The sequence below is a fragment of the Chiloscyllium punctatum genome, chromosome 5 (genome assembly GCF_047496795.1).
Source record: "Chiloscyllium punctatum isolate Juve2018m chromosome 5, sChiPun1.3, whole genome shotgun sequence".
Classification (NCBI taxonomy): domain Eukaryota; kingdom Metazoa; phylum Chordata; class Chondrichthyes; order Orectolobiformes; family Hemiscylliidae; genus Chiloscyllium; species Chiloscyllium punctatum.
The window spans coordinates 85,342,325-85,356,367 of NC_092743.1; the positions used below are offsets into that span (position 1 = coordinate 85,342,325).

At 41.2% G+C, this 14,043-nt stretch overlaps 1 protein-coding gene across 3 annotated transcripts in view; it reads right to left on the reverse strand.

Annotated features, from left to right (window-relative positions):
• Positions 1-14,043, reverse strand: part of socs6a (suppressor of cytokine signaling 6a) — a 54,466-nt gene that overhangs the window by 29,483 nt on the left and 10,940 nt on the right. The window contains exon 2 of one of the 3 annotated variants that reach the window (XM_072570661.1): positions 2,140-2,265. The exons of the other annotated variants lie outside the window; for them this stretch is intronic. The gene's annotated coding sequence lies outside the window, so the exon portion shown is untranslated. The remainder of the gene's footprint in view (positions 1-2,139; positions 2,266-14,043) is intronic. 3 annotated transcript variants of the gene reach the window in all.

The following is a 14,043-nucleotide window of genomic DNA, read 5'->3' on the forward strand; positions in this document are numbered from 1 at the left end:
AAATCAAACAGTTCAATATGCAAGAAAACATCTTTGATACATCCCATTTCTATACAGAAGCATCAAATTGATACAATGAAAACAATTCCAAAAATGGAGACAATTCGATATAATAATGACCACTTTGTGAAAAGGGTGTCATTGCATGTCATTTTAACATTTTGTACATGAGAAGGCTGAATAAAATATTTGACTTGATTCGATTAAAAATAAATTTCTAAAATATTTAGTGATGTGTGATTCGAGACTTTCAGCTACAAGTAGCCAGAACCAAAGACAAGCAAGTGCATAAGCCAGACAGATTGTGTGGACTGTAGATCATAGAATGATCCCCATAAAGTTGGGCATAACTGCAGTTTAGACTGCATTTATCAAAATGGATGTAACATGTCATGTGCTGTCCAGCACTGTAAATGGTAAAATAAAGTATCAAAGCTAAAAGAGTGCCCTGTCTGTATTAGTTGAATGTACGTTGTGTAACAGCCTTCCAAATGTCATTACTGAAGAATTAAGTATAGGTCTCTGCAGTTATAAATCACATTTTTTAACTAAGTCAAAGCATTTTAGTTTTGACCCATAGCAATATCAACAAATGCCAAAAGGCACTAACATATAACAGAAAGAGTCACTTGCAGTAAGTACAAGATTAAGTGGCAAATACATTCGGCACAGTAAGGTTCTAGGCAGGAGAATACCATCTTGCCAATATTATCAGTTTTCCTTCTGTGGTTCAGGAGCTAAAAGCACTCAATCCCTCAACCAACAGGAATTCCAATAAATAATTTAAGACTGGCTAAGGCTTTCTGCTCAAGCACTCATGCTGATAATCTATTCCACAATTGCATCACTTAATAAAAAAGTGTAAAATTTAAGCGGTGCCCCTTTGCACATCAATAATACACGAACTAAGATTTCCAAAATAAAAGTTAATTGTGATTTTCGCAGTAAATAACTATTTACATTATTAATTATCAATAATGCTTAACAAGTTATGCCAAATTTGTGTCATTTCCCACAAATGCTTTCTGAATTTCTCCGATCAGGTTGTTGTCATAGCACTTAAGCACAAAATGCAATTCCATGTGACTGCAGCCAAGATGTATTATCCCTCCTCATCCTTTTCTGTCCTCTCTGCAGTCTTTAGAGTTCAGCAAACTGTCCCCACCAACTGCAACCACCCTCACAAGCTCCAACGTTACCTTCTTGGCCTTAGCCATAAACTCTCCTGCAATGGCACACCTGTCCACTCTCACACCATTATATCGGAATCCTTCAGAAGGCTTATTTCCAGTCAGACTCGTTTCTCATCTACAGGCTACCTATCGGCAACATCACCCAAATACACATCAATTTCCACATCTATGCTGACACCCATCAACGTCACACCACCAGTTCTCAAAAGTTCATCATTACCTCTGCAGGTAAATTTAGTTGGGTTCAGAAGACATTTCCCTAACTTATGCTGCCTTGGTGTAATTGTACTTCTGCAGTGTCATGACCATAAATGTCACAGGTGTGGAGGTTTTCAATTAGATTGCCTGAAAGCTAACAGATTAAATTAAACCCATCAACTTCTCAAACGACTGCCCAGAAACTCAAACACATATTGGCATTATAAGCCTGAAGTGGGATTTTAGTCCTGGATCACTCATACAAAGATTCCTAGTCTCAGCTGACATCAGTGACACTCCTTCAGGGAACCAAAAAAATTGGATAGGAAAAATGTCTCAAATTCTCTGGTATAAACCCTGCAGTACAAATAAGAATACAGGCTCAGGAATAGAGGAGATACAAGTGGAAGCAAGGTAATTCTTGACCTGCTGGAGACATTTGTTCAATCATGATGGGATACATTATGGAGTGCATAGCATGAAAACTGGATCCATTGGTTGGTTTGTCAGCCAGGGATTACACATAGAAAAGGAGGCAGAAATGAAAAACATAAAACAAAACTGATTATAAAAATGCAGCAGGAGAAGTGATTAAAAAAGACATGAACTCCAGTCCTGAGTTACTGCAACACATCAACAATAAATGAAATACAAATATCAGACGTTCACAATCATTGCAGTAAGTGTTAGCAAAAGGAACTAAAATATGCAATCATGACATTTCCTCATGTACCCTCCATGCAGTTACCGCAATTTATTCTTTGTCTCTGTGTCTTTGGTTTTACACTTCTTCGAAGTTATCTGGTATTGTGTCTCCAAAAGGATCGAGGGGGACAACTCCTGAACTTCTCTAAATTTGTTTCTTTTGCAAGATCTGTGGCAACAATTCGAAAGTTACCTTCCTATTCAACTTCTTTGGATCTCTGACAGAATGTTGCTCCTCTTAACAGATATCAGGAAATCAGCACATGTGCAATCATAGGTACAAATCCAATTTCATGCTTGTAGGAGCAAGGCATCAGTGTCAGGTAAATCAGATTATTCACAAACAAAATGTGTACCTCCATAGTGCAGGCCTTTGAAAATCAGAAGGGCTGCTACATTTCTATTATATTGTACCTCACATTAAGCAATCTGAGACTATCGTGATTGCATATTTTAGTTCCTTTTGCTAACTCTTACTGCAATGATTGTGAAATTCTGATATTTGTATTACATTTATTGTCGATGTGTTGCAGCCAATTATAAAACAATCTTTTGGTGCCTAAATCTAGGATGTTTCCAATTAAACCAGAAGCTAATTTCTTCAATTTAGATATGTTTGACTAGCTTCATCAACAGTTATTCGTTTTGCATGAACAGCCCAAAATGCACATTCAAATAAAGTGATGGACATCTCTAATTCACGGTTGTAATGTCATAATTATTGGGCATGCAAACGTGAGCCAAACATTAGTAATTTGTCAATTAGACAACAATCATACATTCAAGAGCAGGTGGCTCAAAATCTGATACATTCTGTACCTAATTTCTAGAAAAATCTTACAGCATTTTAGAGACCTGTATGAAAGCCATTCCAGTTCCCAGTATCCAAAACAGATGAAGTGGCTTATGGTAATAATGCAGGTTAAATACAACACCTGTGAAGATTTGTCTTTTCCATTGGCATGTACAACCTGTATTGATAACTTCGAAAAATGTCCTCAAAAATTAAACAATTTTATATAATTATATTGAACTACGCGTTGATTTAGAATTGTTCAAGATGATGGGTCAAGAATATTCTGCCATTGAAGCTTTGTCAGCATTGCAGCCATGGTACATCAATGGTAAAGAAAGTGGATGTTTTAGAAAGGGGATGAAGTGCCAATCACACAGACTGCTTCATCCCAAATTGTGCAGACAACAGTGAACAATAATATCCCATTACACTGCATATGTCTTGTTAATGAAGCAAGATGCTTTGGGGAGCTACTTACTTCAGAGTATCCGACTTTAGCCTGCTCTAGTGACAACAGCATTTACATAGTTGACCAGTTGAGTTTCTGGCTCATGGTGATATCGGAATATTGACGCTTAGAGATGTCTGTTAGTCAGTGTTTAAGCAGCTTCACCATTACTTGCCACTTCTCAGCTCAAGACTGGATGTTGTCCACAAACTTTAGTACAAAAATGATCAAAACAACAGCATTTTAAAAATGAGGAAGGGAGAGAAAGGCAGTGACCACATGAGAAGTGATTCAAACAAAGAAAGAAACATGCACTGCTGTCTGACCCAGTAGTGAATCTACACAGCTGTTGCCTTTCCGATTTGGTTTCAAGTGTCTCTGGACATCTGTGTTCCTTCTAAGAAAAATAAACAAACAGCAAAACTCACAGCTGACCTTGGAGAAATCTGTGTGCGAGTGTTCACAGCAAGAGAGCATCTAAGTGACTCGTTTTAAAGTGTAAGCTTATTTTTTTTTGTAAATCTACAGTAGTGAGTAGAATGGCTTCTTTTTTAAACTTTAAAAAATGTGAAAAACATAGGTACTAAGCTAGCCTGGAGTCTGCCTCCCTCTCCTACCTTTCCTGAGGATCACACATCTACCTGACTGTATCTCCCATTATCCCAGAGGGAGAGAGGGAAATAAACCAAAGGTACAGTCAGGAGGATGGGTGACCCCCAGGAAAGATAAGACAGGGGCAGATAGTGCAAACACGTATGCTGTTCTGGTAAATGTAGGGGGTGGGAGGAAATAGACTCTCATGGGAATGTGGCACTGACAGGCAGATTTCTGTTATCAAGGCTAGATCTAATGTATCTGGATTATTCCTGGTGCCACAACCTAGTCAGGGTAGGAATACAAGGACACAGCAGATGAATGTGCAGCTAAGGAGCTGGCCCAGGGAGAAGGATTCACATTTTTGGATCATTGGAATCTCTTCTGTGGTAGATGGGTGGATTGTACCTGAGTTGGAAGGGAACAGGTTTACTGGCAGGGAGATTTGATCGAGTTGCTTAGGAGGATTTAAACCAGTTTTTTTTTCGGGGGGTGGGGGAGAGAGAAGAGGCGGAGGTGGTGTGTGTACGTGCGGGGGAGGGTGCATGCATGTGGAAGTGTGCGCGCACAGTGGAGTGTGTGCAGGGAGATGGTGAAGAAAGATGGCAATTTTGACTGCATTAGCCAAGAACTTTCAAAAGGTGATTAGGGGTACATGTTTGCAGATAAAGGGACCACTGGAAAATGGTAAGCCTTCAAAATGAGATAACAAGAGTCCAGAGACAATATATACCTGTTAGGGTGACGAGCAAGGCTGTTAGGTGTAGGGAATGTCGGGTGACTAGAAAAATTGAAGCTTTGGTTAAGAATAAGGAGGAAGTATATGTTAAGTATAAACAACAGAGATCGAGTGAATCCCTTGAAGAGTATAAAGGCAGTAGGAATACACTTAAAAGGGAAGGCATGAGGGCAAAAAAAGGTGCCATCAGCTTTGGCAGATACGGTTAAGAAGAATCCAAAGGGTTTCTACAAATATATTAAGAACAAAAGGGGAACTAGGAAGAGAATAGGCCTTTGAAACATCAGCAAGGCCACCTATGTGTGAAACCACAGGAGACGTGGTAGATACTAAACAAGTATTTTGCATCAGCGTTTACTGTGAAGGATACGGAAGATATAGCGGGGAAATAGGTAGCGTTACCTTGAAAAATGTCCATATTACAGAGGCGGTGGTGCTGGATGTCTTAAAATGCATAAAGTTGGATAAATTCCCAAAACCTGATCAGGTGTACCACAGAACTCTGTGGGAAGCTGGAAGTGATTGCTGGGCCCCTTATTGAACAATGTGCATCATCGATAGCTACAGAAAAGGTGCCAGAAGAGCTAACGTGGTGCCACATTTTAAGACAGGTGGTAAGGAAAATCCAGGGAACTATAGACCAGAGTTTGACATCGGTGGTAGACAAGTTGTTGCAGGGAATCCTGATGAACAGGATTTATATGTATTTGGAAAGACAAGGACTGATTAGGGATAGTCATTGTGGCTGTGTGTGTGGGAAATTGTGTCTCCCTAATATGACTGAGCTTTTTGAAGAAATAACAAAAAACGATTGATGAGGGCAGAGCAGTCGGTGGGATCTATATGGACTTCAGTATGGCATTCCATGAAGTTACTTATGGTAGACTAGTTAGCAAGGTTAGATCACACAGAGTACAGGGAGAACTTGCCATGTGGATACAGAACTGGCTTGAACGTAGAAAATAAAGAATGGTGGTGAAAGGCTGTTTTCAGACTGGAGGCCTGTCACCAGCAGTGTGCCACAAGGACTGATGCTGATCCACTGCTTTTTGTCATTTATATAAATGATTTGGACATGAACATAGGACATATTTTCAGTAAGTGTGCAGATGACACCAAAATTGATGGTGCAGTGAACAGTGAAGGTTTACTCAGAATAAAATGGGATCTTGATCAGATGGGCCAATGAGCCAAAGAGTGGCAGATGGAATTTAATTTAGATGAAAGTGTGATGCTGCATTTCTTTAAAGAATAGAATCCCTACAGTGTGGAAATAGGTCATTCGTCCCAACAGGTCCACACTGACCCAATGAAGATCATCCCACCCAGACCCATCCCTCACCCCTGCATTCCCTATGGCTAACCTACACATCCAAGAATACTACAGGCAATTTAGGGATGGCCAATCCAGCTAACTTGTACATCTTTGGACTGTAGGAAGAAACCAAAGCACTCAGCAGAAACCCACACAGACACGGGAGAACATCCTCGACACAGACTGTCCCCCAAGAGTGGAATCGAACCAGAGTCCTCAGCGCTGTGTGGTAGCAGTGCTAAACACTGAGGCACCATGCTGCCCAAAGGCTAATCAGGGCAGGACTTATCCACTTAATGGTAAGGTCTGAGGGAGTGGTGCTGAACAAAGAGACCTCAGAGTGCAGGTTCATAGTGGAGTGACAGGTAGATGGGATAGTGAAGGCGGCATTTAGTATGCTTGCAGTTACTGGTCAGTGCATCGGGCATAAGGATTGGGCAGTCATGTTGCACCTGTACAGGACATTGGTTAGGCCACTTTTGGAATATTGTGTGCAATTCTAGTCTCCCTCCTATTGGAAGGATTTGAGTTACAGGGAGAGGCGGAATAGACTGCGTCTAATTTTCCTGGAGTGTTGGAGGCTAAGGATTGACCTTATAGAGGTTTATAAAATTGTGAGGTGCATGGATAGGGGAAATAGACAAGGTCTTTTCCCTGGGGTGGGAGAGTCAAAAACTAGAGAGCATAGGTTTAAGGTGAGAGGAGAAATATTTAGAAGAGACCTAAGGGGCAACTTTTTCCCTTCCCCGCGCCCCCCAGATGTTTAAAAAACATCTGAATGGGTATATTATTAGGAAGGGTTTAGAGGAATATGGGCAAAATGCTGGCAAATGGGACTAGATTTATTCAGGATATCTGGTCAGCATGGACAAGTTGGACAGAAGGGTCTGTTTTGTACTGTGTATCACTACAATTCTATGACTGCTTCATGTTCTGAAGAAATGTGAATGGAGCTCATCATCAGACTCATAAGTGAAGAGATCCACTTCTGACCTCACAGTGTAGGGTGGGCTGTTGAAGCAGCAGCTATAGATAATTGGCCTTAAAATGCTGCTCCATGGAAGTTCTGCAGTAATATACTTGGATTGACATAACTGACATTTTGCCATAAGAAATAGGAACAGGACTAGGCAGTTTGACCTCTTGGAGTCTGCCCCACTGTTCAATAGAATCATGGCTATTCTGACATTCCTACATCCACTTTTTCTCCTTACCTCTGATTTTCTCTACTGATCGAGAATCTATCTCAGCCTTAACTATACATAAGGACTCTGACTCTCAGCTCTCTACGGCACAGAGTTCTAAAGATGGAGTAGAAATTCTCTGGAAAAAAAATTGCCACAGATGGTGGAAGTGGATACAATAGCAGCATTTAAGAGGCATCTTGACAGATGTATGAATAACCATACTATACATGAACAACCACCTGATGAAGGAGCGGCAGTCCGAAAGCTAGTGCTTCCAATTAAACCTGTTGAACTATAACCTGGTGTTGTGATTTTTAACTTTGTACACCCCAGTCCAACACCGGCATCTCCAAATCATGACTACTATCAACACCACTAAGAACATCTCCAAGAAGATCGCACATATTGACACAGACATCAAGTTTCTACAGAAATGCAGGCAAGCAGGAAAGATCCCAAAAGGATTACGGATCACGAACCCACTCAAGTCAACCGACAACACAGACTACGCAGAGAAACTTTGCCACCGCACCTCTCGCAAACTCCTCAATCATCTCATGTACCAATTCTATAGCAGGCGCCACAACCTTGAAATTCAGATGGTGCCCACACTCTAATCCTGCGCTCAGGATACAGGCAGTACAATTATGCGACATTGCCAAACAGACAAGGAGACAAAACTACACCACATACACGCACACAAGAACAAAAAACTGGAGAAACTTGACATTCTCACCAGTAATAGCAAAGCCCACCCTGGCACCACAGTAGATAATAGTATCACTGCGGGGAAGTCTATTATCAACTTATCGGACCACACCCTTCAACCAGAAGAGATTAAAATCCTGAGCAGTGGTCTCAACTTCTGCCCCACCATCAAAATGGACCCATTGGTTCTTGCAGCAGACACGGAGGAGTTCATCAGACGAATGAGACTCCAGGAATTCTTTCAAGGTGCCAGCAGTGATGCCACCGAGCCCACTGATGAACTGGAACAGTCATCACAGGGATCTGTAGAGGAGTGACCAAAAAAGGTGTCAACTTGGACCCCACCGGAGGACCGCTGCCCTGGCTTGATATGTATGCTCAAATGGTCAGGAAATACATAAATGCCAGATTCATCAGCCATACCCACAAGGTAGAGCAAAATATCTCCCGTTCATAATGCAACACCATTCAGCCTCTCAAAATTAATCACAACATTGTTATCAAACCAGCAGATAAAGGAGGAGCCATTGTCATTCAGAATAGAACAGATTCCTGTAAGGAAGTGTACCAACAACTGAACAACCAGGAACACTACAGGCAACTATTAGCTGATCCAACCAAAGAACACACACTTTTTGTTTTACACAACCACCTGAAGAAGGAGCGGCGCTCCGAAAGCTAGTGTTTCCAATAAACTTGTTGGATTATAACCTGGTGTTGTGTGATTTTTAACGATGTCTGAATAGGCAGGGTATACAGGGATACAGACTATATAGAGGCAAAAGGGTTTTTGTTTACAAAGACATGTGTCATTTCAATCTTGGCGAGATAACGGGCCCATTCCTGTGCTTTACTGTTCTTTATTCCTCATCTCAGTCTTAAATTACTGCCCCTTTATTCTGAGACTATTCTCTCGAGTCCTCGAATCTAACATCAAGGGAACCATCCTCTGAGCATTTACCCTGACACAACCCTTAATAATCCCATCACCTCTCATTCTTCTAAACTTGTGAGTAGAGTCCTAACCTCTTTAGCCTGTTTACAATACAACCACCTTCCTTTTAGATATTAAATGTACACATTGCTGCCAATGTTTGTGATCTTCACACTGGAGAGACTAAATGGAAACAAGGTGACTGCTCTGCAGAGCACTTCCACACAGTCCTCAAGCCTAACATGAGCATCTGTCATTAGGATGTTCGTCATCCTAATTCACCACATTGCCCTCACACTTGCATTTCTGTCCTCAGCCTGCTACAACGATTCAGTGAAGGCCAAGGTGAATATGAGGAATGATACCTCAGGTTCTAATTAAGCACTTTACAGCATACTGAACAAAACACTGAGTTCAACAACTTTGACTTTCATTTCGACTCTCTATTTTGCTAAACGTCAGCCCATATCTTGATTTCATGAGTTTACCTTTACTTTCTGACATAACTGTCCTTTATTTTGCCAGTATCACTCCAAACCAATGCTTTGTTTCTTCACCACAATAATTAACGCTCCTCTTGCCTTTTGTTCCATGCCATCTTTGTCATTTAATCTCTTGCATTCTCTAACCTATTATGATCTTTACCTTTAACCTATCTGGCCACCTCTTTTCCAAAATTCAAAACCCAGTCACATTTGCACCTCTCTTCAGTTCTAAAGACAACTCTTACAGTAGGTACTCTCTTTCTATCTCTAAAGATGTTGCCAGACATATTGAAGTGTTCCAGCATGTTGTTTTTTATTTCAATTGTACACTGCTTTGGTGTCAAGGGTAGTGACACTCAGTTGATCCCTCAAATTCACATCTTGTATTAACATTTAGACCTAGCCTAAAGTAAAGAACATATACTTCTATTCAATAAAGTTAAAAATCACACAATACCAGGTTATAGTCCAACAGGTGTATTTGGAAGTATAGAGGACCCTCGATTATCCGGCATTCAATTATCCGAATTTTGAATTATCCGAACAAGATCGCATGGTCCCGATGCTTGGCCAAACAGCGTTATCCGGCATTCGATTATCAGAACAAAATACTACCCGTTCGTGTCCTTCGAATAATAGAGGTTCCTCTGTAGTAGCTTTGGGAGCACTGCTCCTTCTTCAGGTAGCTGTGGAGTAGGATCATCAGACACAGAATTTATAGCAAAGATCACAGTGTCATGCACGCAACTGATATAATATATTGAACAAATCTAAATTTCTGTTAAGTTTTTCGTCTTTTAGAATGGGTTGCATTTAAACCAAAACCTGCAACCCATTCTAAAATATGAAAGACTTAACAGCAATCTAGGTTTGTTCAATATATTCCAGCCTTGGGCAACTGTCTGTGTGGAGTTTGCACATTCTCCCAGTGTCTGCGTGGGTTTCCTCCCACAGTCCAAAGATGTGCAGGTTAGGTGAATTGGCCATGCTAAATTGTCCGTAGTGTTAGGTGCAGGGGTAAAATGTAGGGGAATGGGTATGGGTGGGTTGCTCTTTGGAGAGTCAGTGTGGACTTGCTGGGCCGAAGGGCCTGTTTCCACACTGTAGGGAATCTAATCTAAACAGCCCATAGTGGTAGGTGCATTAGTCAGAGGGAAATGGGACTGGGTGGGTTACTCTTCAGAGGGTCGGTGTGGACTTGTTAGGCCGAAGGGCCTGTTTCCACATTGTAGGGAATCTAATCTAATCATTTCGTATCAGTTGCATGCATGACACTGTGATCTGTTGCTATAAATTATGGCTTACGATCCTGCTCCATAGCTAGTGCTTCCAAATAAACCTACTGAACAATAACCTGGTGTTGTGTGATTTTTATCTTTGTCCACCTCAGGCCAACACAGGCACCTGCACATCATATATATTCAATAAAGCCATTGTAAAATATTATCCAACTACTTGAAAAAGTTTAACATCGTTGAAGTTTTCTACAATGTCACTTCTTTGATTAGGAAGAGCTATGATGTTATCTTACTTTCTCAGATATCCCAGAAATCCCATTGAATAACAAGTTTATATTTGTAGAAACTGTTAAATGTTTTAATCTATAGTCTTACTGAAAATCTTTTTTAAAATAGGGTCATACATGAATCTGAGGAAATTCATTCATTCTTCCTCCAAAACACAATTCTGTTAATCAAGCAAGTCACCTTCACAGAATTTCTACGTGTGATTGCCAATTTATACTGAACTGAATTCAACCTACTCAAATTTGTTTCACCCAAGACTCTAAGGCAGCAGAAGAAATTTGATCCATTTATTTATTGGGGCTGGGTTCAACTCCACCTCTCAGACCTTAAGGACAATTGCTTACTAGACATTTAAAATCTAGCATCCCATAAAACAAGTGGATTCAACATTTTTTTTTAAACTGTCTTTAAAAAATGCCCATGAAAATTGTCTTGTTTGTATAAGTGCAGCATGCTACTTCCATGACTCTGAGGTTAAACACAAAGTTACTTCCATGACTCTGAGGTTAAACACAAAGTTACTGGATTTTAGAATCAATGACTATAACAGACTATATGACTCATGGAGCTGCTATCATACTCAGAGACTACAGTAGTTATACATAGAAAACTGTTAAACACTTAGCTATATTCAAACTAATTTCATTTTTTAAAAACATCTTGCATACTCTCAGTCTTTCTCCATTCCCACCAGCCCCCACCGCCCCAACATTATTTTGCCTTACCTCTTTTACCAGTTTCCATCATTTCTTCTGAGTGAGCTGGTTGGGCATAAACACTATCTTGCCTGTTTTGAGATCTTGCTAGGTTTGTACATTAATGGGCCATTTAACATTCCAATAAGTTAGGTCTGATAACTAAGAATACAATAGCTTTTTTTTGTTTAACCCCCACACTACCACCTAACTGCGGTAATGCTTATTTTTTCCCCAGCACCCATGTTGTGTGTGTGCAGGTGTGAGACACAGTGAGAGACACACTGTGTACAAATCTTTATTCAATTTCCACCACCAGGAAGAAAGGAAACACCCGAGTGGCCAGTGACAAGCAGCGCCCTTCACAAAGGGCAATACTGTGTGATCAAACAGTGAGGGGGAGGGCAGAGATTAAATCAAAATAGAGTTGGAGGGGGAGATAATGCACTCCACTGCCTGCGGCGCCCACCTCTCCCGGAACAACTCCAGGGTGTTGGTGGAGACTGCGTGCTCCTTCTCCAAGGACACCCGGGCTCTAACGTAACCACGGAAGAAGGGCAGGCAGTCGGCCCTAACCTGTTTATGGCCAGTTTGGCCAGGCCCAGGAGCAGACCCACGAGGAGGTCTTCAGACCTGCCCTCCCTCCTCCATACCGAGTGCCCGAAGATCAGGAGCGTGGGACTGAAGTGCAACCAAAAGCAGAGGAGGAGGTTCTTAAGAAAATTAAAAAGGGAGTGCAAACACCCAGACCCAATATACACGTGGTCCACGGACTCCACAGCGCCACAGAACAAGCAGTTAGGCTGGGAGTCCGTGAACCACCGCAATCTGCGGTTGCAGGGGACCGCTGCGTACAGCACCCTCCACCCCAGATCCCCTAGAGAAAGGGGGAGGACTCCCGCGTAGAGAGCCCTCCACTGGGGATCACCACCACCCGGAGGCAAATGGGCACGCCAAGGCGTGTCCGGACGGTGGATAAAGGAGAAGAGGTGGACAGTGTGCAGCAGCAGTCAATACAGGGCCCACCGTTTTACGTCCTGAAAGGGAACAAAATTAAAATTCCGCAAGTGTCGCAGGTTGTGGGGCACAGGCTCCCGCGGGAAGTACAGGACCTTGGGGATACAAGAGCCTTTTACTGAAACAACAATTGTTAATGCAATGTTAATCGACCTCTGGTAGAGAAATTAAAACATTTCAGGTAGTCTGTATTATTTTTGCATGTAGTCAATTGTTGTTGATGATCAAAGTTTAATCTTATTTTTCCTGTCTTTTCTTCTCTCTCAAACCAGATGGCCTCTTGCTCTCTTCATTTTTTATTCTGTCCCTATTCCAATTCAAGCACTCTTTGGTCCTTTCTTATTTCTTTCTTAATCCTAAGATCTCATTGGCTACCAAGATGGATTGTTTCTACCATCGTTCGTAAGATTAAAGTGTCCAGTTCCCTTGCCACACTATTACTAGCTTGCACTGCCAATATGTTAGGCTGCAAAAGAAATTCAATGAGCTGAAGAGTACAGGAAAAGGACATCCACCGCATAAAATCAAAATACTGCAGTTGCTGGAAATCTGAAAACAAAAACAAAAAATATTGGAGAAACTCAGCATGTAGGATAGCATCCCTGAAGAATTAATTATCAGTCCAATTTTCTTCAGAACTGGACCAACTAAAAGTGTGCCTTATGAGGTTCTTTGCTTCAGCAAGATTTGGTCTATCATAAAAAGTAGCATTCTTTAAGACATCAATTTGTTGCTTTATATTGTTTCTCTTTCCTGGTCGTAGCCATCTCCCCTTCACTAAAATTCTACATGTCCATTCCCCATCAAGATGATCTGAAGGCTTTCTGTTTTTTCCTTGAAAAGGCCTGAAAATCCCTACCCACCAATACCCTCCTTCGTCTCACATGACCTTGTTATCATTTTGAACAACTTTTACTTTAACACATCTAATTTCTTCCAATCGCATGTGGCTATGGGTACCTGAATGGGTCCAAACTATGCCTGTGCCTTTGTGGAGTATGTGGAACGATCCTTAATCCAGTCCTACTTGATTGCTCCCACATAACTCTTTCTCTCATATATCAACAATGACATCAGTGCTGCTTCTTGACCTTGTCTGGAACTGAAAAAGTGTATCAAATTTGCTATCAATTTCCATCCTTCTCTCACCCTTCCCTTCTCTAAACTTCACTGTTTCCATTTCTGGGGAAAGGCTGTGCACTAACATCTATTAATAGAACCCACCAACTCCCATACTTTCCTTTACACTTTCTCATACAATTCTTCATCTCAACATTCCACTCCTTCGCCTAGTTTCTCTGTCTCTATTACACCTATTCTAATGATTCCACCTTCTACCAGGATGGTTTCACATTTCACAAGTTGGTTAACTACTTTAATTATTTTCTCAAAACCATTCATTATTGACATTTCAAGTGCACAAATGTAGACAATGAACAGTTTGAGGATATGCAACACAATGGAAAGTAATACTCCATTGAACAATAGGTCAATAACAACAAT